Source organism: Clytia hemisphaerica, unplaced genomic scaffold (genome assembly GCF_902728285.1).
Source record: "Clytia hemisphaerica strain Z4C2 unplaced genomic scaffold, Clytia hemisphaerica genome assembly, whole genome shotgun sequence".
Taxonomy (NCBI): Eukaryota; Metazoa; Cnidaria; class Hydrozoa; order Leptothecata; family Clytiidae; genus Clytia; species Clytia hemisphaerica.
The window spans coordinates 24,119-47,954 of NW_027103248.1; the positions used below are offsets into that span (position 1 = coordinate 24,119).

Consider the following 23,836-nt stretch of genomic DNA (forward strand, 5'->3'; position numbering starts at 1 on the left):
CAAAATGTATTGTAAGAGTGTGTTTTTGTGAGATTACACTGCAAGGGTCGAATTTTAAAACAAATTCAAAATAAAATTAAAATTGTTAAAAAGAAAGGTTTTTACTTCTCGTTTGTTTGAAAAAGTTTCTATTGTCTGATGATTACAGCTGACAAGAATAATTTTCTCAGTTTTTCTTTGAAACAGAACATTTCCCAAGCTCCTTCTCTTCACGCAGATTTATAGCTGAGAAATATAGTGCACTATAAGGGTTGGGTAAATCAAGAGAAAATGCACTGAAAGGGTAACTTTTCAGCCATATTGAACTGCACTGCAAGGGTACGATTTTGAAAAGCAGATTTTGCGCGGCACATATACCGTCGTTTCAAAATCGAGTGCCCCCCCCCGGATCTGTTCCTACTGTGAATTCACCACATTTCGCTCACCTAGTCAACAAGTCCTTGTTTCAGGTTCACCCGAATGGCTTTTAATGGTGTAACAATCCTAACCGCCAGGTCTTACTGACATGTGTAGTGGAGTCTCCATAACTCGATCACGAAAAATTGAAGGCATCATCATGAAACTTGTTCGAGTTAAAAAGACTCCACAGTACTCTGGGGTACCTGATAGCCGTTCCCCTCGCTGATTAATTTTTCAAAAATTTCCCACCCAGGACATTCTTATCCCCCCTTTATTAATTTTTGGGAAAATGTTTTTGAAAGTTCCCTCTTTTGTCCTAATTCTGCTGTATTAGCCTCCTTTTCAAAAATTTTCCACCTAGGACATTTTTATTCCAACTGCTAATCAAGTTTTGAGAATTTTTCCTACCCCCCCCCCCGGCTATTAGGTACCCGAGAGTAGTTCATTTAGTTTGGACCAGTTTTGTTTGTTGTAACACAAATCCAGTAAAATACAATTTTTTATTTTTTAGGGTGATGATCTTGGGTATTCTTCATCGTATGGTAATAATTTAATTTAAAATGACATAATATCTTAATCCCGTTAATTTTTGCGTGCCTTTTATTTTCGGGTGCCTCATAAAATAGGATATCCACACACCCTTTAATTTCCGCGCAAAAGTTAATGGTATTAAGGTAGTCGATGCGAATCGAACATATTCAAAACTTTTTATGACTTTTTATGTATTCTGAATTTTAATGTTTTTAGCTCATAATGGTCGTGTTCAGACATGAAAGTTTAAGTTTAAGGCGTAAGTAGTACTAAGTTGATATGGGAATTAAGTGGGGGGCGTACGAGATTTCGGTATTGCGGAAATGGGCTTGTTTTTGTGCGGAATTTCGGTAATCACGTCAAAACACTTCGGTATTTCGGAATCCAAAAAGACTTCGGTTTCGGAAAAATGACTTTTTTTACTGCGGAAATTCGGTTTGAAGAGCTTTAGTTTCGGTTTTTCGGTATCCGATTGTGTGCTTCGGAAATGATACTGAGGTTAAGCATACCAGGATAATCACGATGACGGACGAAAAAACACGAAATTTGATTGGCTGAAACTCACTAGCCTGTTTAATTTTCATGGTCGTGATTTTACCAATTTGGGACTTAACCTCACTAATTTCTATCCACAAAAGACGCTTTCTGAATCAATGACGTCAAACAAGCGCGCGCTAGATCCTAGCGGCGTTTGCGTGCACATATGATGGGTATAGGTTTAGATTGCTCCACAACACAATCTTATTTCATTCGCGGACCTTTTGTAAGCAGTGAAAAATTGAAGATTTTTCAAAACGGACCAAAGCTGGTACGATGAATGGCACGATGCCTCGAGGGCTTTTGTGAGAAGGTCAACATTTTTATAATAAGGCGTTAATATTTTACTGAGAGTCAAATCATCACCTATCATTCGGAACGATGAAAATCCAGTTCTATAACAGGGTTCCCAGCAGTCTCTATTTCTTATTTTTTTTAAAGTCAACACACTTTGACTATTGTAAAGCTGGCCGGGTTATTTTTGAAATAATTATTTTACTACAACACGAAAAATTTGACGTTTTTGGTCAGGAAAGAATATTCTCTTTCCATTCTTCTTTTTTTAGGGAAAAAGGGTGGATTTTAAAGCAAAAGTCAAGGAAAATTTTTCGCGCTCGCTTCGTTCGCATTATCTTTTACAAACTTCCTTTTTTGAGGTAGGGGGTTAAACTGAAATTTGTGTCCTCTGGTCTCTGTGTCGTACCACCTCTTTGCAGCGTGCGGTGTCCGCGGGGTGTAATAGTTGTACTGTATGTGGCAAAAATATTCTTTTCCCACAGTTTCTTCCTTTTTTTATTCAAGTTTTTCTTTAAGTGAAAATTATCTACTGAAAAAATTCGGTATCGGAATTAGTGAAATATTTTTGCGGAATATCGGAAATCAGGTCAAAAATGTTCGGAATTTCGGAAATCAGAAACCCCGTACGCCCCCCCCAATTAAGAAATGCAACGACTTAATTGCTATTTCATCTTTTAGATGGATTACATAAGAGAGGAAAAAGGAATCCCCTTTTGAATGTTTGAGTGAGGCTTCGTTTTTGATAAAGGAGATCGCAAACAGTTTTGTTGCGGAGTATGGGAATCTCCATACTTCAATCCATGATATTCTCATTAAAAGCCCATTAACTGCCTAAATTGCTAGAGACGCTCCGAGCATCTCTAAGTCATAAATTTCACGTTCTCCTTTCATAATTCACAAAAGGAGCATGCTTTTCACTTGCGAACTCTGATTTCGTCTATTCAGAAAACTGTGATAATATCGTAAAAACTTTTTTTTTAAACCAGAGGGTGATTCCTTTTTAAACTTTGGTTTAACTTATGAGGAGTCTGCAGCTAAATACAAAAGGAATATAAAAGAAACATGTAGACTTAATTACTATAAACCTTGGTCTGAACACGACCAATATGTTTGACCCAATCCATGATCCAACCAGCCTTCTCTTCTTTAATTGTTTTTCTTATGTTTAGTTTAGAGGAGGGAGAAAAACGAAGCTGCGCAACAGTTACGTTAGTTAAGGGGGGAACTAGGTCTTGCACGTGGCACCTTGAAAAGGTTTATCTTGTTTTTGTTAAGTTGCGTAATTTCCGCCATTATGGAATCAAATGTTCGAATCTGTCGAGGTGATCCCTTTCGCAAATCGAACGCGAAAATTCCTCTGCACATCAATTAATTAAGAGTCCTCAATACTTGAGTAGAGCTACATAAAGATTAAAAAACGGTATATTTCTTCTCAACAAGAGCCGCAAAAGATGCGGTTAAAAATTTCCTCCATAACATCTATATAATATACATAACGACAGTGTCAATAAAAAAAATGTAAAAATTAGACTTTTTGCAATGTAATGTAGTCAATCAAAAATGAATTGAATGTTGAAAGCTCGAAACTTTCTACCCAAAGGTCAAATTCAAAATATCATTAAATTCAACTTCCATAAGAAACAACAAAAAATGTAAAAATGGTGCCACATCGATTTATTGAGCTTCTTCGTTGTATTGTCTTTGTTCATCTTCTCCCTCTTTCCTCCATCAAGGTCAATTCGACTTATAAACAATTATGTGAGTCGAGTTTGAATAATCCAAGCCATTGACCGTTAAATGCGACAGCTCCAGAAATGACCATTTCATTTAATGTGTAGCATCATGAAAAAAGTTCCAATCTTGTTCAAATTTACACATGAGCTGCATTTTAGTCTCCATTGTCATATTCCATTTAATCGGTATTTGAAATAATTCTGTGTCGAGTTTGAAAAATCAAGCCACCAATAATTCGTTAAACGAGACAGAACTAGAAATAACCATTTTCACACGTAGCATCATGGAAAAAGTTTCAATCTTGTTCAAATTTACACATGAGCTGCATTTTAGTCTCCATTGCCATATTCCATTTAATTGGTATTGAAATAATTCTGTGTCAAGTTTGAAAAATCAAAGCCACCAACTGTTAAACGAGGACAGATCTAGAAATAACCATTTTCACACGTAGCATCATGGAGAAAGTTCCAATCCTGTTCTAATTTACACATGAACTCCATTTTAGTGTCCATCAAATTCCAGAATCAGTTTACTTGAAATGATTCTGTGTCGAGTTTGAAAATCATGCCACGCCTGACGGTTGTTAACAAACAGCGACAGATCCAGAAGTAACCTTGTGTAGCATCAAGAAATATGTTCCAACTTATTCAAATTTACACATGAGCTGCATTTCTGTTTATTTATTTCTATATTAGAAGCCATTATTTCCTAAAAATAAAATCTTTTTGAAAACAAGAAACTAAAAATGAAACTGATTTAAGGTAGAATTTTCACTCAGAAAGCTTTATGAAAACTTGAGCAAAAACTATAGGATATGACAGAATGTTGAAAAAGTTTTCAAAGAAAAATCAATACAAAGTTTCTTTGGTTTGAAAGTCTCTTGACCACTAAAGCAAAGAAAATGTTCAAGAAAGTATGAATCAACTGAAATCAATCTCCTCGCTTCGACCGCCATCTTGTTTTGTTTTGAAAACGTTTGTTGTTTAAGGAGCGGTGAATCAGAAAATATATCTTTTATAGCCAGTATCCGACTTTAGCAAGCTTTTCCCTGTCCAAACGGCAGAAAGTGTGTTGCTGATATCAAGCGCCGTTTCTACCAAAACGGACAGACAGAAGGGCGGTGGCGTAATACTGTACATGGGCGTAGAATGGCGGTAAAAAACCGCGCACTGGAAAAGGAGGAGAAAGCGCACCGTTTTAAGAAAAATTTCCCTTGAGCAGGAAATTTTTAATAATTGAATCTGTAGAGGCGATCATTTTTGCAAATGGAACGTTTATACATCCCTATAATGGCGGATTTTGTGTACTAGTAACTTAATAAAATAATATCTACTCTCACATTTAGTCTACCACTTTGAACGCTATAGTCTAAAATGGTAGACTAAATCAAACCCATCTGGGTCAAAATGCTATTTCAACCTTCTTCTTAAGCTGGGAGCAAACCGTCAAACATGGCTCTTCAAACATTTGAGGTTTTTATGTTTGATAGTTTGCGCGGACTCTTCAAACATTTTTTTAGCAATGTGACGTCTTCTTTTATAACGTCAGTTTTGGTTGGGAATGGAAAACTTCAATAGAACGACTTCATTTGTTTGAAGAAATTATGAACTTGCTCAAACATTCAGCCGATTCGATTGACTTCAAAATATGCCATTTTTGCCCTGATTGCCAATTAAATTGCATTCGATTGACAAAAATTTGGCAAATGTGGCAAAATTTGAGTGCCATAAATAAATGCCAAATAAAAAAGATGTGGTGAATCTGGTATACTTGGCATTTTTGGAACTTACCTCCGTACGTCTCCTTACTGCCATACAAAACACTGTTCCCACGAGACCTGTGTTCTATTCGCTCCAATTTTGCCACTTTTGCCAAAGATTTTTAAAAATAGAAGACCTTCCAATGCTAAAGCAAAACAATGCCGATCGGCAATTTGATTGGTTAAAAAATCGTTCGCTCTACAAACGCCAGAACAGAAAACTGCTGACTAAGCATCACAAAACGGAAATCATAATGGCGGCCTAGCGATGTACAAATTTGCCATGAAGCTGTGATCTTTTGACATTGAAATTGTAGATTTGGCAGAGTTGGTGAGTATGGCAAATTTGGAAGTCAATCGAATTGGCTGATTGTTTCAAACATTTTTGGAGATTTTTTTGTTGAAATGATACGAATTTTGACCCCGCAAACCGTCCAACATCGATTTCAAACATGAAACGTCACGATGTTTGAAGAACAATGTTTGACGGTTTGCTCCCAGCTTTAGTGTTAAACAAACGTTTGTTCATACACTTTCCACCAACTTAGAAAATCAGGAAAAAACTTTTTTTTATTTATTTAGATAATGCAGCGATGATTTTTGACTTCGAAAATGGAGAACAATCAAATAAAGGAAGAAAGGGGAACAAACTGAGCATCTATCTCCAACCGAATAATCCAGCTATACCGATATTCGAAGAAGGGGTCATGACAACACAAGCCTACTCAAAACCTGCTAATGGTCCTATAGTCAAAGGATTGAACAATATCAAGTGCTTAAAGTATGTAAAATACCAAATAGGCGCAAGTCCAGGGGGGGGGGGCTGCCAGCTGAGACGGGCATGTACCGCCCAACTCTCGACTCTCGGACTGAACTTTGATTTTTTGATTTTCCAACCATTAGTAGGACTTTGGAAGTCCAAACAAGGTACCCTTAAGGGCGGCACATACCTCTACCCTCCATTCACCGAATTACCCCCTCCCTCTCTCGTATAAGTGTGAATACGCATAGACTGGAGTCCTTATATTATCTGTGTTATACAATAATATGGGTGTTATATCCCCGTTATATCATTGTTACGTGATAATGTCAGTTTGTATAAATACAATAAATGTCTGAGTTTCGAATGCGTGACGAAAGGGCTCTGGATTTGTTAAACGGATCCTTATCATATTTCTCATCTTTCTTATGAAAGACACATTGAAGTTGAAACATTTTTGACGAGCAAGTGGAAATAAATTGAGGACCGAAAGAGGTTTTCAAAATCTATTTATTGCTGCTTCAAATTTTTAGTGGAGGAGATTCCACCGTTGACGTGACAATTTTTCACCCAACTTTGAATTCTTTTATCTCATCTAGGATTGATCCATTGAGCAATCACTGTACATCAGAAATAAGTGGTATAACATTTAGTACTTGGGTACGTGTTCCAACTGCAACAGTGAATTTAACCTTTATCAATCTCATTGAAATTCATATGTACAGTCCTGTTAATGGATACAGAATATTTCTCCGACATTCTCGCATGAACCTCCAGCTCTGGACACTCAGTTTCAAGATTTCGTGCTCACCTTTTGATATTGGTGATTTGGCTATATGGCACCATATTACAATATCATTTCGATTACATCCAACACCAAAATTGTTTTGTTACCATAATGGTATTTTAGTGGGTACCAATTTACAGCAAATGATACAAAGGGACTCACAAGGTTAATACTTTGTAATTAACAGTTAATAAGTTAATTTTGATGGGGGGAGGGGGTTTGTAGGGCTTCGAAAAACGCTTTTCCCGTCAAAATTTTGCTGAATACCGGAATCCCGAAAATTGAAAAAAATAATAACATCGTCACACCGGTTTGTACAGGTTCAAATACCGGCATAATGACAAAAAATAAGGCCAAATACCGTCACTGTTTTCCCCGTCTTTTTTATCGTCAATTCCCGTAATACCGTACTAAAAAAGGGCCAATCCCGTCACACCGTAAAGGTACAAACCCCTCCCTTTAATATTAACGTTTATTAATAGTTTGATAACAGGCTATACAGGGTGGGCAAAAAAATATGTGCTACTTGCAGAGCAATTTGTCCAATAGAAATCACATTTCTCTTTTGGTAGTTGCGCTGGAAAATTCATTATAAGTGCTCCCCACTAGACAGTTTTCTCGTGTCAGATACACGTTTTTTTTTAAGAAACTAGTTTTAACAAGCAGCCTAAATGTTTCTTAAGAAATCGGCCTTTTGAGCCTTAAATGTTTCTCACATGTTTCTAAACTTTTTTACATAATCAGCCTATTTTTTATACAAAGAAAAAAAAACATTTGTTTTGATTGGAAGGTTCTTAAAAAACCGAATTAAAAATGTTATTTTCTCATTCTCAGCCTCAGCATGTTTCTTAGATGTTTCTTAGTTTTTAGGCATTCAGAGCCTCGTGTCTCTTAAAAGTGTTTCTTAAAAAAAAACGTGTAATGCATTTCACAAAAATTAAGGGCTCTGACCATAGTCCAAAAATTGATTTTGGTATTTGAACATAAAAGTTATATTTCAGGTTCCTTAACACTTTTAACAAAAAATTGCCTTTATAAATTGCTTTTTAATCGAATCCCTTAAGAGCAATTAAGAATTTAATTGCAAAAATGACGTTATGAATTTTAGAAAGATGTTAATAATATGTTGCATCACCCTCTTTTACAAAAAGTGCTTATTTTTAATGGGTAATTAACTTTTTTGTTTCAAAATTTCTTTACACTGTCCGCAAAGAATTTAACTATTTCAAATTTTGCGGAAAATTTTTCTAAAAAGATGTGTCAAAAGTTATGACTGTTTTTTTAAGCAAAATCCAGATGAAAAATTGATGAAAAACCACTATTTTGAAGATTTCGAGAAAAAGAAGCATTTACAAAAATTTTCCGCATAGATTTTTATTGTTCGGTAAAAGATACATCATCTACTGCGAAAAATTTTTCAAAATGTTTTTTCTTCGCCGAAACTAAGCTCTTCAAAGTTGAAATACTCTTCCTCGCAAAAGTCTTCATTTTCTTTTTTATCAAATTTTTTCAATGCAATTTTTGAATTTTCAGATTCAAGAATAGTTTGTCTAACAGAAAATGTATAACATGCCATAGTTTTGTTGGTTACATCAGTCAGAAAACACATTTTAAACACGGCAATTATGAAAAATTCACTATGGTCAGAGCCCTTAATCTGTCATTGGTTTTTCATTGTCGGCGGTAATTTTTTCGTCGCTGGCGTAATAAGGGCCGGCGTAAAGGATCGGAACTAAATTACGGCCGGGCTAAAAATGGAAAGAATTGAGCTTTGGCGTGGATTAAATCATACTATGATTAAATTTGGTGTGGATTAGTTTTCGCGATTTTCGCGAATTTTCTTTTTTGCAAGATTTTCAAAATCCGAATTCCGACAAAAACCTTAGGAAAATGAACGTGAAAAAAAATTTCACGCAAAAATTAATCCACTCAAGGTAGGTGAGATATTTTTAAGCCTGTCTCAATATAATTTGCAGCGAAGACAAAAAGGCTGTAACTTTTGAGAGAATGGGAGTGGGATATTGTCATAAAAAAAAACTCAAAGATCGGAAAATGAAAATTGAAATATTTTTCAATTTTTTTTCTTTTCTGATAATATTCTACTTCAGATTATTTTTTAACAAGCACAAAACCGCTATCTAATTCGAATTCTATCAAAAGCTACAGCCATTTTTGTCTCCACTGCAAATTATATTGAGACAGACTTTACTTTAAAATTTTTCAGAAAAGAACGTGCAAATGTTTATTGGGTGGCAATACACCAGCCACCAAAAATTCGCGATTCAATTGGATGACTTTGCATTATGGGAACGCTTTATTGAACAAAATGAAGTTCAAAGAATGTATTTATCAAGAATAAACCGTAAGAAAAACAACTGAATTCGATGGGAAATGGTTCTTGAGATTTGGACGTTACAACAAAGTATGTATTTTGAAAAAAATGTGGATTTTTTCCTTGGCTCAAAATGATATGATATGGTTAATTTGGTATTGGCATAGAAGAAAAGGAGGATCCAAAAGTCTTTAAAGCTTATCTTAAATCTTATTAACTCTTTGAGAAAATAATTATTTTTAAAGTACCTTGAAGTGAGGGTTTTCACGGATAGCGGAATCAAAAGCCTGAAAATGTCATTCTCGCCCGAACTTTGAAAATTTTTGAAAACCGTTAAAATACCCAGAAATGTCATCATTTTCTGACCATGATTGTAGTCATACTATCAGAGACGAATATCTTGGCTGTTCCCATCCGGAAATAAGAATCTAGCAAATAATCGGACAAAATTTCTGAAATGGTAAATTTTTAAGAAATTTTTTGTAGCGATCAAGAATTCTTTATGTCTTTCGTCCAATCAAAAAATGAAGCAAAACACAAATCTACTTGCACGTATAATTAAATACAAATTGTAAATAATAAATTTTTTAACCATTTTTGAGATTTTTTGAGATATTTAAATGTTTGTAAAAACGACAGAAAGTGTACACTCTACTTACTTTTTTCGTGTACCTCTATTTTTCGAATATTTCTTTAATTCGAGCTCCAGGGAAAGGGGGGGGGGGTTATAGGTTTACCGAATGGCGTATGGGTGCCGCGTGCCCGATCTTCCGGGTTCAGGTAAGAGAGAGTTGACTTTTTTTCGCTAGCCTAGTTCTTTTTCTTATAATAGATGATAATTTCTTTGTTTCAAATATGGCACTAGATCTGAAAAGAAAAAAGTCTTCGCTTTTTCATGCCCCAGGGGGGGGGTAGAATCTACCACGCTGGAGTTCTTTTGTGAATATCTCTGAGAAAAATTTTTCAAACGACCTGAAACTTTCTGACTTTTGACAAAATCTAATTAAGAGTACTTGTGCAAAATTTTAGGGTCATAGGTTGTTCAGATCAGGTTTTATGACTTTATTGTGAAACATGACATAAAACCCAGCTAAAATCGCTTAAAACTCAAAATTTAAAAGTTCTGATAACTTCTGAACTATTTATTCAATCATTTTCAAATTTTCACACGTGATAGGCATTGACAATATAAATTTGAAAAATTGAAAAAAAAATTTGAAAATGATGACGTCATCATTTATGACGTCATCAAATTTTGAAAATTTTACTCATCTTCAGCATAGATTTTAAGAGAAAGTCTTTATTGAAATCTCAAAACCGGCAATTATGTTAAAGAACAACCTCTTATCTTTCTGAATCTTTAAACAGAATCTAATTATCTTTTTTGGTTCGATTGTAATAGCCATTTTTGTAAACCATATATTTGGGCTTTTTTCCGACAGGTGGAAATTTTGTGATGACGTCATCGGTTTTTGAATGACGTAATCAATTTTTTTTTTCTACCTGGAAATTTGTTTAATGATGGAGAACATCTGTACCAAATTTCATGACCATAGCTCTTCTAGATCAAAAATAATCGAGGGTGGTAGATTCTACCCCCCCCCCCCCTGGGGATACCAAAGTCAAAAAAGCTTGGGGCCAATAGGGTTAAAATATCCTGTCGCTTTAATCTTTAACGAGACTATGGTAAGTAATTTCTATGGCTATAAAGGGTGTCCGGAAAAAAAAGTATCGAGTCGTACCACTTCTATAGAAAGAAGTTTCTTGTGTGTGTTTCACTAAATTTGCAATGTTTATCAAAGTTTCTCTGTGTGTCATACTAATTGTCTTGAGACATGTTTTATGAATAAATTTTACAACTAGCAAGTACCTGTCGCTATGAATCCCCCGCCAACGCATTAATAATCGAAAGTGAACGTTTGAAGGCCGCATTTCACCAGATCGTTTTATTGGAACGCCATCCAAAAAGTGCACAGTTAGAGATTTCTAACGTTGAGCGCTTGTCTCGTTCCTTTGAAACCATTATACACAGCACAATATCGAAAATGTTTTTGCACAAGAAAGAACGAACACAGAATCAATTATTTTTCTTCTCTCTTTTCGCTGATAAAAAAAGAAACGAGGTGTACAGCTTGGCGGAACATATAGTAAAATATCTTGATATCCCTAAGCCTCGTTCCCTGTGCATTATCAGCTTTATTATTGCTTACTGATAGAGCGCTAGATATTCTCTGACGTCTATCAGTGCAGTAACGTAAATAAGGACTTGGATACACGGGGACGAGGTTGGATATCCCTTGTTTACTTTGTAGGAACTAATTACCGAAAGGTATATGGCTGTCAATCAAAATTATTGATTTGATTCTTATGAATTAGATGCTTATAAGAAAAATAAATATGCTCATATTGTGCCCCACCCCTTGTTTTCTTTGTAAGAACTAATTACCGAAAGGTATATCACCGTCTATCAAGAGTCATTGATTTGATTCTCATAAAGTATATGCTTATAAGAAAAATAAATATGCTCATATTGCGCGCCACCCCTTGTTTACTTTGTAAAAACTAATAACCGAAGGGTATATCACCGTTTATCAAGAGTTATTGATTTGATTCTTATAAAGTATATGCTTATAAGAAAAATAAACATACACAGAAGTGTAAGAGCGTGCTAGCCTTTCTGGTTCAAAACAAGATACGATAAGCATACAGGTAAGCATACATTATCAACACAAGGTATTTTTATAGATCTATATAGAGATTTGATATATTTCACTTTAGCATATTCAGCAGAAAGAGTCGTTGTTATGATGTAATTTCCGACTTATCCAAAAGCTGTTAAGAGTCTTGTTAATGCAAAGAATACATCTAAAGTCTATCCAGATATTATTGGCAGTGGAGACAAGAATGTCTGTAACTTTTGATAGTCCGATATAATTTCGAAAATTCTTTTTGCTTGTTTTAGAGAATCAAAAGCGCTATATTTGAATGTATTTTTGGTTGAAAAATTCGCAATTTTTAGCGGTTAAATTTGCGATTGCAAAAAAACTAAAAACAGGGGTTATGTTATCTTTTTTGATGACTTGAACCGTTTCGACCCCCCTTTTTATTAAAAATTTGGAGTTTGATGTTTCACAGAAAAGTGCTAGCAAGGGGTATTTCGGGTCCCATATCTTCCAAAGGACTTTTCCGTTTACCTTGAAATTAAATTTGACAACCTTCTTAACCTAAGGTTGAACTACCACTAGTGTAAAAATGAACATTGTAGCATAAGTAGAAAAAAAGCTCAATTTTTGCAATCGCAAATTTAACCGCTAAAAATTGCGAATTTTTCAACCAAAAATACATTCAAATATAGCGCATTTGATTCTCTAAAACAAGCAAAAAAAATTTCGAAATTATATTTGACTATCAAAAGATACAGACATTCTTGTTTCCACTGCCAATTATATCTCGATAGACTTTAATTTGCTTGCAGTATTCATCATTCCAAAATAGAGCATTTGAAAAACTATCACGAGGAATGTTGTTTCAACGAAAGCTATTATTTACAATCGACATGATGTGGTTTCAAGAAGAGACATGATTTAATTCGGTCCTTTAACGACTGTAGTTAGCTCTTTAAGTACCATTGAGATATTTTTTATATAAGAACATAAAAGCCCTCGTTAAAAACTTGAGAATATTTCAAAAACATTAAAACGTTCTGCTAGCTCTATAACATGCAGTTTTTTAGGATTTTTAACCAAATTACTCACAAAATAATGAAAATGAGAAAACTAAGAACATTTTAGTAGAGGAGGGCTTAAAAATTTTCGTCTCTAATAGACGCCCCTCTCGTCAATTAATGTTATGATAATTTTCCACTCAGGACATTCTTATTCTATCCCTGCAATTCCTCCGGAAATAAATTTTTTTCAAGTCCCCCCTCAACTTGTTTGTTATTCCAATTTTCAAACCTTTTTTCCACCTTCATATTAGATAATTCTCCTCGAGAATATTTTAACTTTTTAACATAGCATGAATGAGTGCTAAGAAATTGCTAAAGAAGTAACATACACATCCCCATACTTTTGGGACAGGCTTTATTTTTGGGGGCTACAAAACAGCGGTTACAAAAGGTACACGATATTAATGACGGAGTGTCTTTTCTTTTGTTATTATTCTAATTAGTATATGTAATCACATGATAACGAGTGCAATTCGAAACAAGAAAATTACGAGTGCAATTTTCGAATTGTACGAATTATTATGTGATTTACGAGCTAATCACACCACTTTTTCCCCGTTAGGAAAGTAAATTCCACTGAAAGTCATATTTTTCTCTTCTCTCTATGTTTTTTTTATTGTTATTTACTAGTCATAGTCGAACGTGCGCAACGCACTGGGCTCAATTTCAGTGGCTTCAAATTGTAGACCCCCAGATATTCACCCAAGGAACAAGTGTGCCAAATTTCAGCCAAATCCAACCATTTTTGAGGCCTGTAGGCTCTGCTCTAAAGTTTTAGCCTCGTTTTGGCGGAAAACTCGTCCCCAGGCCCCAAAAATCAAGATTTTTGAAAAATGAAAAAAAAACACTTCCAGATATTTACCCAAGGAGGAAGTGTGCCAAATTTCAGCTAAATACGACAATTTTTGAAGTTTCCAGGCTGCCCCAAAGTTTTAGCCTCGTTTTGATGAAAAACTTGTCCCCAGGCCCCAAAAATCAAGATTTTTGAAAAATGAAAAAAAGACCCCCAGATATTCACCCAAGGAACAAGTGTGCCAAATTTCAGCTAAATATGACTATTTTTGAAGTCTCCAGGCTGCCCCAAAGTTTTAGCCTCGTTTTGGCGAAAAACTCGTCCCCAGGCCCCAAAAATCAAAATTTTCAAAAAATGAAAAAAACACCCCCAGATATTTACCCAAGGAACAAGTGTGCCAAATTTCAGCTAAATATGACCATTTTTGAAGTCTCCAGGCTGCCCCAAAGTTTTAGCCTCGTTTTGGCGAAAAACTCGTCCCCAGGCCTCAAAAATCAAAATTTTCAAAAAATGAAAAAAACACCCCCAGATATTCACCCAAGGAACAAGTGTGCCAAATCTCAGCCAAATCCAAGCATTTTTGAAGTCTCCAGGCTGCCCTAAAGTTTTTGTGACAGACAGACAGACACACACACACAGACAGACAGACAGATAGACATTGTCAGATTGTAGCTCAACTGAAGTTGAGAATAGCTTTCACTAAATGCCCCCACATAAAGATCATGTCATGCACTTATAAAGCTTTAATGCTTTAAAGATTAAAACATTAAAAAATAATCAGGAATAATTGATTGATTTAATTGCTGGAAAAACTTCTCAAAAATATATTTCAAAAGTTATGGTATCATTAGCTTACAGGTTTTCACATCTCCTGTTTGTTTTTTTCTCCTTAGTTTCTTTCTTACAACAATATATATCGTGATTATTATTCACTAAATAGACCTTTTCTTATTATACCGCAGACATCTTAGATTGTAGGCAAAATATATAGTGGTGAATAAATCAACAAGGTAACCAATCAGAAATAGCTTGTTTTTTTCATTGGCTGTATATTTCAACAATTCTCTATTGCAACTTTGTCTAATAAAAGTCAAGAGGATACTGCGTATGAAATTTATCAAAAAGTTCTGCGCCATCTTAAATAGGGTGAAATAGAAACCAATCCTAATTAAGGCCCGGCCTCCACTTGCGTATGCTGTGTTTGCACTTCTCAAACAAAATCTTCTATTTTATTGGTCAAAAGAAAAATAAAGGAATGCCATTGTGGTCCATTCAGACGTACAGTCGAGAAAAGTTGAAATGCGCCTAAATTTTTTTTCAAGTGCATAGTACTTTTTCATGATGCAATCTTTTCTCCAAGCAGTGCAGACAATGAAGAGACGTGCCTTCAGGAAGCTAGACTTTTTGAGTTTATAGCTATATGTACTTTCGCTTTATGGTGTTTCTGTATGACTGTCTGTGTACCTAGTCTAACCAGCGTTAAATGCCTTCGGGAAGGTCCATCCTAACTTGGAAAGCCAGAATTGGAGCGTAAGTTATTTAGGCTATCACAACTGCATGAAAAAGTTGAATGTGCGAATGTAAAGTTAAACGAATGTAAACAAACTTTTTGCAGGTTTTTGAAATAGATTTACCACACTGAAAAAACAGTGAAAAAGCTCTAAGTGAGGTAAATCTATTTTGAAGACCAAAAGAAAAAGTTTGTTTACATTGATTGACATTCAACATTCATTCAACCACTTTTGGATTCAACTTTTGGGTCAAGTTGAACATTTACAAGAATTTTTGTCATTGAATTGGTCGTTAACTATTCAAACAAAAACTTTTATTATATTTTTCTAAAGAACGCGTCATCTCTATTGTTTTGAATAACCAATTATGTGAGCATCTTGTAAAAACTTCAATACAATTGCAACTTTTTTGTACTTTGCCGGTATCTTGTTTTACTAAGTTAAGAAGGACTTTCTCGAGTTACAACCATATGATGGTATTTAAAGCTCGAGAAACTCTATAAACAATAAAGGTAGTTATTAATAAAATAAAAGACAAAGATAAATTAGAGTTTGAGCAAAAATATCAAATGTACATTTGAAAACTTGAGCAAATTTCTTTAAAGATTCCGGAAAAAGAATTGAAATCATTGTTGAAGTGAACTTCTGACTAAATTACAGTAGTTAGTATTCAGTTTCAAAGACAAGAAACAAAATTTGACATACAAAACACTTTTTCCAGTCAATGAATCAGCTCATCATCATCATAACCAGTCTGCCATTTTGTTTGTTTTGATTTGCACAAGTAATATTGTAATTCGTGTTATATCATACACTGTTATGATTTACATATCGCTTCAGCTTTTCAAAGCTAAATCAAAACTGTAATTGTAATATGTAATAATGGTAATAGCATATAACGTAATATGAAAATATGTATACTACCGTCCCAGAAAAAAACCGAACATTTACGGAAGAGACTAACTACGGGGATGCTTGGGCGACAAAACAAACGCAACAAAATTTTGAGATTCCAGTCCAATATCTATGCGTGAAACTATGAGTGCCTCCTCGTCGCTACGCTCCTGCGGGGGCAATAACTTTTCTTTCTCACAAAATTGTGTGAAGGTTTTGATCACAGAATTGCACCGCAATGGACTGTGTTCGATTCCCAAGCACTACCAGGCAGGGTGTTAGGGAAATATGACCTTCACTGATATATCATTCTCTCTCAATCTGGCTGACAATCGAAGTATCGATTGACGTCAAATGAGCTTAAAGTAAAGCTCAAATTGCAGATGTAGAACGAATAAACTCGGTATACAAAGAAAATAATCACTCGTGCAATTATTCTCGAATCGCACTCGTTATCATGTGATTATGTATACTAATTGCTTTGCATAACAATTAGACTGGTTAGACTGAATATAAGAAGACCGGAATATGTACTAGTTATCGCATGACTTCGAGTGCAATACGAGAAATATTTTACGAGTTCGGAGATTTTTCCGTAATATTTTTCCGAGCCTTTAGGCGAGGAAAAATCTCGGTAAAATCTCGGAACGAGTAAAATATCGAGTATTGCACGAGAAGTCATGTGATAACTAATTTATTGTCGACTCAAAAAAATTGTCCTGATATAAATTTCTTTTTGTTTTTGTTTTAAAACTTACTTCCGCCTTGATTCTTTCTTCTGTGTAGTTTCGAATGTTTTTATTCGAAAATCTAATTCGAACGTTAGATTCGAACAATAAAACATTCGATATGTTCCCGCCGACAATATTCACACAAAAACAAAACAGAGGAGTATTTTCGATCATTTTACGATCGAGAAGTTTTGTTTTGAAGAGTTGCAGAGACGTATTTGAAAGTTTCTAGATTGATAACTCAAAATGCAGATGGTGTACAGTATTGTTTCGATAGAGAAGGAACCTTTCATCGTTGGATTAATCAGATTGATAACATTCAGTCTTTTTCTATGTTTTTGTTTCGATGCATGGAAAAGAATAGCAGAGGAAAGGAGTTCCATGATGGAAATGTATGCTTGTAATATGGTTAAAGAACAACATTTTTTTCAAGAGCAAAACGATTTGGATACTTTCTTGATTATCGTCCAGCTTTAATTGTTTCGAATTTTAGAAGGAAGATGTATAAATGATTGTTGAGTTTACAATTCAAGGACGTACCTCGTCAAGAAGGAGAATTAGGAGAGAACTTTTTCAAAAATCACCACTTCCCTTGCTATGTTATGAGAAATCTTACTGGCAAACATTCAAGAATCTCAAGTTTTTTGTATGCATTGATAAAAAACTGTTTGGTTACATACGGACGAATTTTATACCAAAAGCTGAAAATATTTGGGTCATGTCAAGTAGTTTTACAATTTCTTAGTTTATCAGATTTGATTTTAGTGTCTTTTATGGAAGAACTCCAAAGTAAAAGTTAATCTGAACATATTTTTGTTGCGTTTTTCCCTTTGATTCCCAAGCCAGTTTCTCCGAAAGTCAGTTCTTCTGTTCTTTTCGGCTGTTTTGTTTTGATTTTTCTCCCGCCGCTTACCCAGTCCCCCAAAAGTTAGCCTGTCAGACGAAAACCGCTTTTTTATCGCGATTTAACGTCTGTTACTTTTTGCCGTGGAATCGAATGTTCTTGGACGGGAAAGTCCGTCCAAGATTTTCTCTTCGGCGCGGCGCATTTTGCCGTGACTTTGGACAAGTTGCACTCCATTGCATGTGCCTTTTTCTGATTTTCAAGAAGTCATTGCATTGCTTCGAGCGGTAAAGTTCAAATAGATTTTCGAACTTTCGAATTTTGTGATTCGAATGTTGAAAATTGTTTGAGTGATTTTTTTTTGTTTTGAAAAGTGAATGGCTCTTTCTTGAAAAGAAACAAAAATCTGCGGAAGGATGAGAAAGAAGATGGAAATTTTATCATTGCATCAACAGCAGCAGAGTCGTTGGGTCGGGTTATTCCCATAAAAGTTTAATCTCTCGGCTTCTACAATCCTGTTATGGTGAATGAAAATTATCAAACCATTTCTTTGCTTTGGTTTGGATCCTAGCCATAATAGTGCTGATGATATACGAACTTGGTATGGACTTTTTGTATGTTTTGGGATGGCAACGAATATCTTTTGGATATGACCTGAAACCTAGAAGAATTTATCCCTCGCTTATTCCAGTGGAAAGAAGAACTGTTTGTTTGTTATTGTTTTTATTGGCGGTTCGACGTGGTTTGTGATCGCTTGTTTGAAAATGTGACATAAATTGAATTGTAGAATGTAAATTGACATAAAATACGATTGAAAGTAAACTGAAATTTGATTGTATTCGATTCGAAAGAATTTATAATGAATGTTGCTGGGTGTGGAAATGATTTTCTTCAACTCTCAGCACCAGTGACCATTGTATTGTCATTGGCAAATCTTGACATATCAAAACTTGACACTATTTTTTTGATTTTGATTTAAAACTTATGCGCTGAAGTTGATACAATGACAGATTTTTTATATTTTTATGTGAAAAGTTTTGTTCTGAATAATTAGAGTTTAAAGGTTTACTACCAATTAATTTTGAGTGAAGATTAAAAGCTTTCAAATTCCTCAACTTTTGGAAACTAGATAGCCAGTAAAATTTGGAGGTTTTGCTTCGAACTGTGGGAGGAATCTACCTAAATTTTGTTATTTTTCTCTGACTTTCCTTTTCTTTTAAGATTTTACAGTCATGGTGATAATTTTATTACAACTTTTATAAAAACTTTGATAATTTTTCAAGTAAATAATGATGTAACAAATATTTATTTTTATTTTGTACCTCTGTATCTTGGAATTGTACGAGATCGACTTATTCCATCAAATACTAGTCTTGGAATCCTCATTATTTAACATCCCTGTTTCAAAGACTGGCTATGGCTAGTGCTGAGAGTTTTTTGATTTTGGTTGTTTCTCTGCAACTAAGAAAACCTTTTGAAGAAGGGGGGTTTCCTTTTTTATTAAATTAGCCTGTTGACAATACCATTAATTGGAGCTGCTTGGAGACTTTTTTGCTTCTATAGTTCTTTCGTTATAAAGGGGTGTATCAAAATACTCTCGTTTTGAAAAACAAGCACTTTTAGCTCACCAAAACTTTACCCCGATCCCGAGGATTCTTTTGTTTTGATTTTATGCACGGAACTCTAAAATTAAGACTAGATTTGACATCGACGCGCAACCTCTCCACCAAGAAATTCTATTCGGTCGTCCATTCCAGTCTTTGCTTTCGAGTTCTGTGTTTTTCCCGCCTTTATGCACTCCACACGGAATCGACGTCACCCTCCACCACAGTGCGATAACTTTCGACAAACGCTTCAAAGTGTAACTGACCATAAAACAAAGAAAAAATTTGGTTTGTGGGAAGGTACTGGCTACCCAAAAGTCAACGCGGTCATATTTCCAGACTAAAGAAATATGAAATATCGCAAATATCTCGATGCTCTCGACCAATCAAAACGCTGATATTTTTTTGGGTCGGCAATAAAGGAAGATTGTAAAACCAGTCTTGGAATTGTAATTGTAAAGATCAACTATTTTTGCTCATAATTATCTGAAAGTCTCACAATGACAGTAATTCTTTCTGTTCTTTTTCTTCCCAGCTTTAATTTAGAGCAGAACTGTTCAACTTAGAGGCAACTTTCATGACCCAAGATGATTTTGTATACATTAAGTGAATTCATTCCAAGAGAAGAACATACACATTTTTTTATAAGAACAAACAATATAAGAACATAAGGCTTCGATGGCAAAAATGTTAAGAACAAGTTAATAACATTTTAAGGCTTTGCGTACTCTAAAACACCTAATTTCTTACAAAAATACATTTAAAAAAACATAAAAATGGGGAAAATAAGAACATGTTTCATTTTTAGGCTTAAAACTCAAAAAGTTAAGAACATCCGAAAGCTTCAAAAAATTTTAGATGTTCTAATAAAAAAACGTGTATTAGACTCAAAAGAAATAAGCACATCTAGGACTCAGACAAAACCAAAACGTTCTAATAAAAAAAATGTGTTATTTGATACCGTATGACAAATTCTTTGAAGAGAGGCATTGTTCGTGTTATTTTTCCCTCTACCGTCGATCTTGTATAAATAAAAACATATACATGCCAATGTCAACAAAAACACGTTCAAACACGTATCATGTGATGTTATTTTATCAAAGCGTATGTTATCAATACAGTATAAGGAGTGGTTTTTTGTGTAGTTTTTGAAAATGCTAATTTATTGAATACTTTCGATTTTTCTAGATGTTCACAACACCGAAAAGGTAAGATTTTCATGAACTTTTTAATTTCCATTTAAAATATAGCTGTCTTTTAAGCCTTGATACGGTATAAACTGGATATCAAGGCTGTAAACCTTTTTTTTATTTGATGTATCTGGTATACTGTCTAGCCTTCCTAAAACGATAGTGCATATGAACTTTGTCGAATTAATCTCCATTGCTCGAAGCTAAAAATTTACCGACCCTGGGTTTACAACCTTTTAGGTAGACCGAGCTGTAAATAGTAGAAACATAAAAAATAAACACCCCTTATTCTCACCGACCCACTGGGCCCCCTTCCCATTGGAAAAATTGGCGAAAATATCGTCCCTAGTGGAGAATTGTAATCCAATTTTTGTCCCCACTTATAATTATCAAATAAACCAATCCTCACTGTAAAATAATATGCTTTATGGAACAATGGAATTTTTATCCCCAGTCATAAAAGATATATGGGAATACCAATCCCCATCGAGTTTCAGTCCGTTATTTTTACCCCCATTGGCTGAAAAAAATCCTACTGGGTCTGTGAGAAGGGGCTGTAAATAAGAAATTAATTTACAGCTTTGATATCCCGGTTACACGTTATTTTTTATGAGAACATCCAACAATTTTGAAGCCTGTGGATGTTCAGAACGTTCTCAAAATGTTCTTATCTTCACCATTTTACTCTCAGATGCCTTTATTAACGCCCCTCCCCCTTTTGCTAATTTTTCGACTTTTTCCAATCCCCTCAGGACCTTATTAGGACACCTGTTTATTAATATTTGAAAATATTTTCAGTCCTCAAAAGAAGAGTTCTTATTTTCTCTAAATAGCCAGGTTTTAGTCTATGATTTTTTCCATTTAGCGCGCCTTCAAAGAGAGCATAATTGCATTATGTAGAAAGTAGCCCGGGGTCCACTTAAAGCTTTTTGATAGACTGGATGGCGCGATTAAGTGACCCGGTAGTATATGGTAATATGTTTTTGCTTAGGCCAGATTTTACTTGATTTTGGAAGGTAAAAACAGTATGAAGCAATGTTTTTATTTGAGAATAAGGGATTGCAAATCTGTTATTGATGTTTGTTTCTCATTTTTGATTATATCTTTCAACTCCAAGTAGTTTTTTTGTTATTTGGATTTTAGACATGCTTTTTCAAAATGGCGACCTCGCCAAACGCTCCTAGTCTACTTCACTGGACTCAGCGTTATCAAAAATTATCAAAAAGCAAAGTTCAGCCAGAAGTAGACTCTAGTCTATGTAGAAAGCAATTAATCACACTCTTCAATGACGCGCCAATGTTTACAAAATAGAGTTTAATGTTTTTTCTTTTTTTTTTATCGAACGTTTTAATTTCATTCGAAATTCATTTTGTGAGAAAGAAAAACTATGAACAACAATAAAAGAAAAACATAAAGAGAAGAGAAAAATAATACTTTAGTGTAATTCTCTTTCACAAAGGCGAAAAAGCAGCGAACCACATTGTGCGATTAGCTCGTAATCACATGATAACTCTTGCAATTCGAAAATTGCACTCAAGAATTTTTTTGTCTCAAATTTCACGAAATCGTGCTATTATTCTCGAATTACACTCGTTGGCTCGTTATCATGTGATTACATATACTAAAAAAATTCAACTTTTTATAGATAGGTCGTATAAACATTATTTTTACATCTTTGGAAAGCTTAAAGCTTGGCGATTTCAAAAATATATACTTTGACTAGGAAATATAACTAAAAATTTGCAATATTCAACAGAATTGACTGATTTTTCTAAAAAGAAATTTCTTACACAATGTAAAATTCCGGGGTTTTTATCTTTAATTTCGCATAGCGAAAGTATTACGATAGTCTTTCTATGTATGTATGTATCGAGAAAATTTTTGGGGCGCAAATTCTGGCGTGGGCATTTGACTGCGGGCGTACTACGGCCAATATTCTAAAAGTGGACTCACTCACAAAGATAAAAAGTGATAAAAAACAGGGCTTTTCTTAATAAATAAAATATGCTAGTGCAAGAAGTGTAACCAAGCCTTTGTAAACATTTATCGTGAGAACTTTTTAATGGCTGCTTGATTGCACATGTTTTTGAAACTTGCTGCTGCTGTAATCATGTTTTCTGGTCTTTTGTAGAGTGTTTAAAGAGGTTTAATATTCACAGTATGTTCGTGTATGTTTGTGTAGTTAGTGAATGCACCAATAAAAATCAATTGATCATGCTCGGTAAGTAGTACAAAAAGAGTTAATTTTCCACAACAACAACATTATTATACACTCTCTTCTCTTCTTCACCAAAACTACAAACAGCACAGGTATGATCTTTTTTTTCCTTTTTCACCAGATAGTTATATGTTAACAGTGAAACCAGTTGTGACAAACAGTCAGTTTAGCAAGTATTTCTTAGAAATGGGCCATTCCAGAAAATTTTTGTTACGTTTTGTTACCCCCCGTCAGACGACGTGCATTTTTAAATTTTTTCTAGCCTTGGAAATAATTTTTCTTTTCCAGTGGTGGTCGGAAATTCCGATAAAAATCTATGTACTTTAGCAAAATCCATTGGAACTTCCACTCTTTTTTGCCTTTTTTAATTCAATTGCCTTGGAAATTCATACATTTTCTTCTCTCACCTTGGAAATCTCGAATTTTGGTGAAAACTTTTGCCCTCTGAAATCCTGTGTCGTCCGCCCCCAGCAATCATTTTTGTATTATCGAAATTACATTGTCATTGTAGTACTGTGATGTACGGTGGGTACGGTGGGGTGTATAGCAGATTTCAAATTAACCTATTTTCACCACCGTACAAAGTACATTTTAGATTCAGCCCCACCGTACACCACTGCAAAATGTACAGCGGTCCCTCGTTAATGATGACAGTTTTTTATCCGATGAAGTTTGATTGGTGTTCGATGAGTTAGGTTAGTAAAAGTTTCAGCTTTTTCTCCCTGATGGGATAATAGATATTGGCTCGCTCTTTAAGCTTTAACGTGGGCGTCTGCTAAATAAGCCGTCGGAATGTAAAAAGAATGGAAACAAGGTAATAAATCAAACTAATCAAGCTTCAATCAAACTTCACCGATCTTGATACACCTTTTGCTAATCAGGATTTTCATTTTGAATCATGGTACCGTTGTTTGTATAAGGTTCCCATTTCTGCACTAAGAATCTTGTTACTTTTCTGAAATCTTGCCCCTATATTTTTTTCACGGGATAAACGGCAAAACCCAATGGAGTGTTTATTTAATGGGATGCCGTTTAAAGCAGTTATAATGGAGTCAAAGTTTAATCTCAAGGAGTATTATTTCTTAAGATTAAAGTTGGCTAGTTTTTACCTTGCCATTTTTTAGTCCAGAAGCTGGAGCTCAACTACTCAACTGCGTGCCTTTTGCCTTTAATGGGCTCTTCCAGAAA

The 23,836-nt window shown here is 34.7% G+C and overlaps 1 protein-coding gene and 1 long non-coding RNA gene across 2 annotated transcripts in view; one reads left to right on the plus strand and one right to left on the minus strand.

Moving 5' to 3' along the window:
* LOC136824667 (uncharacterized) overlaps positions 1-23,836 on the minus strand; it is a 50,631-nt gene that overhangs the window by 7,367 nt on the left and 19,428 nt on the right. The window lies entirely within an intron of this gene.
* Positions 904-6,898, plus strand: LOC136824229 (uncharacterized). Its single transcript, XR_010849113.1, has 3 exons — positions 904-941; positions 5,840-6,038; positions 6,617-6,898. It is a non-coding gene; the product is annotated as an uncharacterized lncRNA (long non-coding RNA).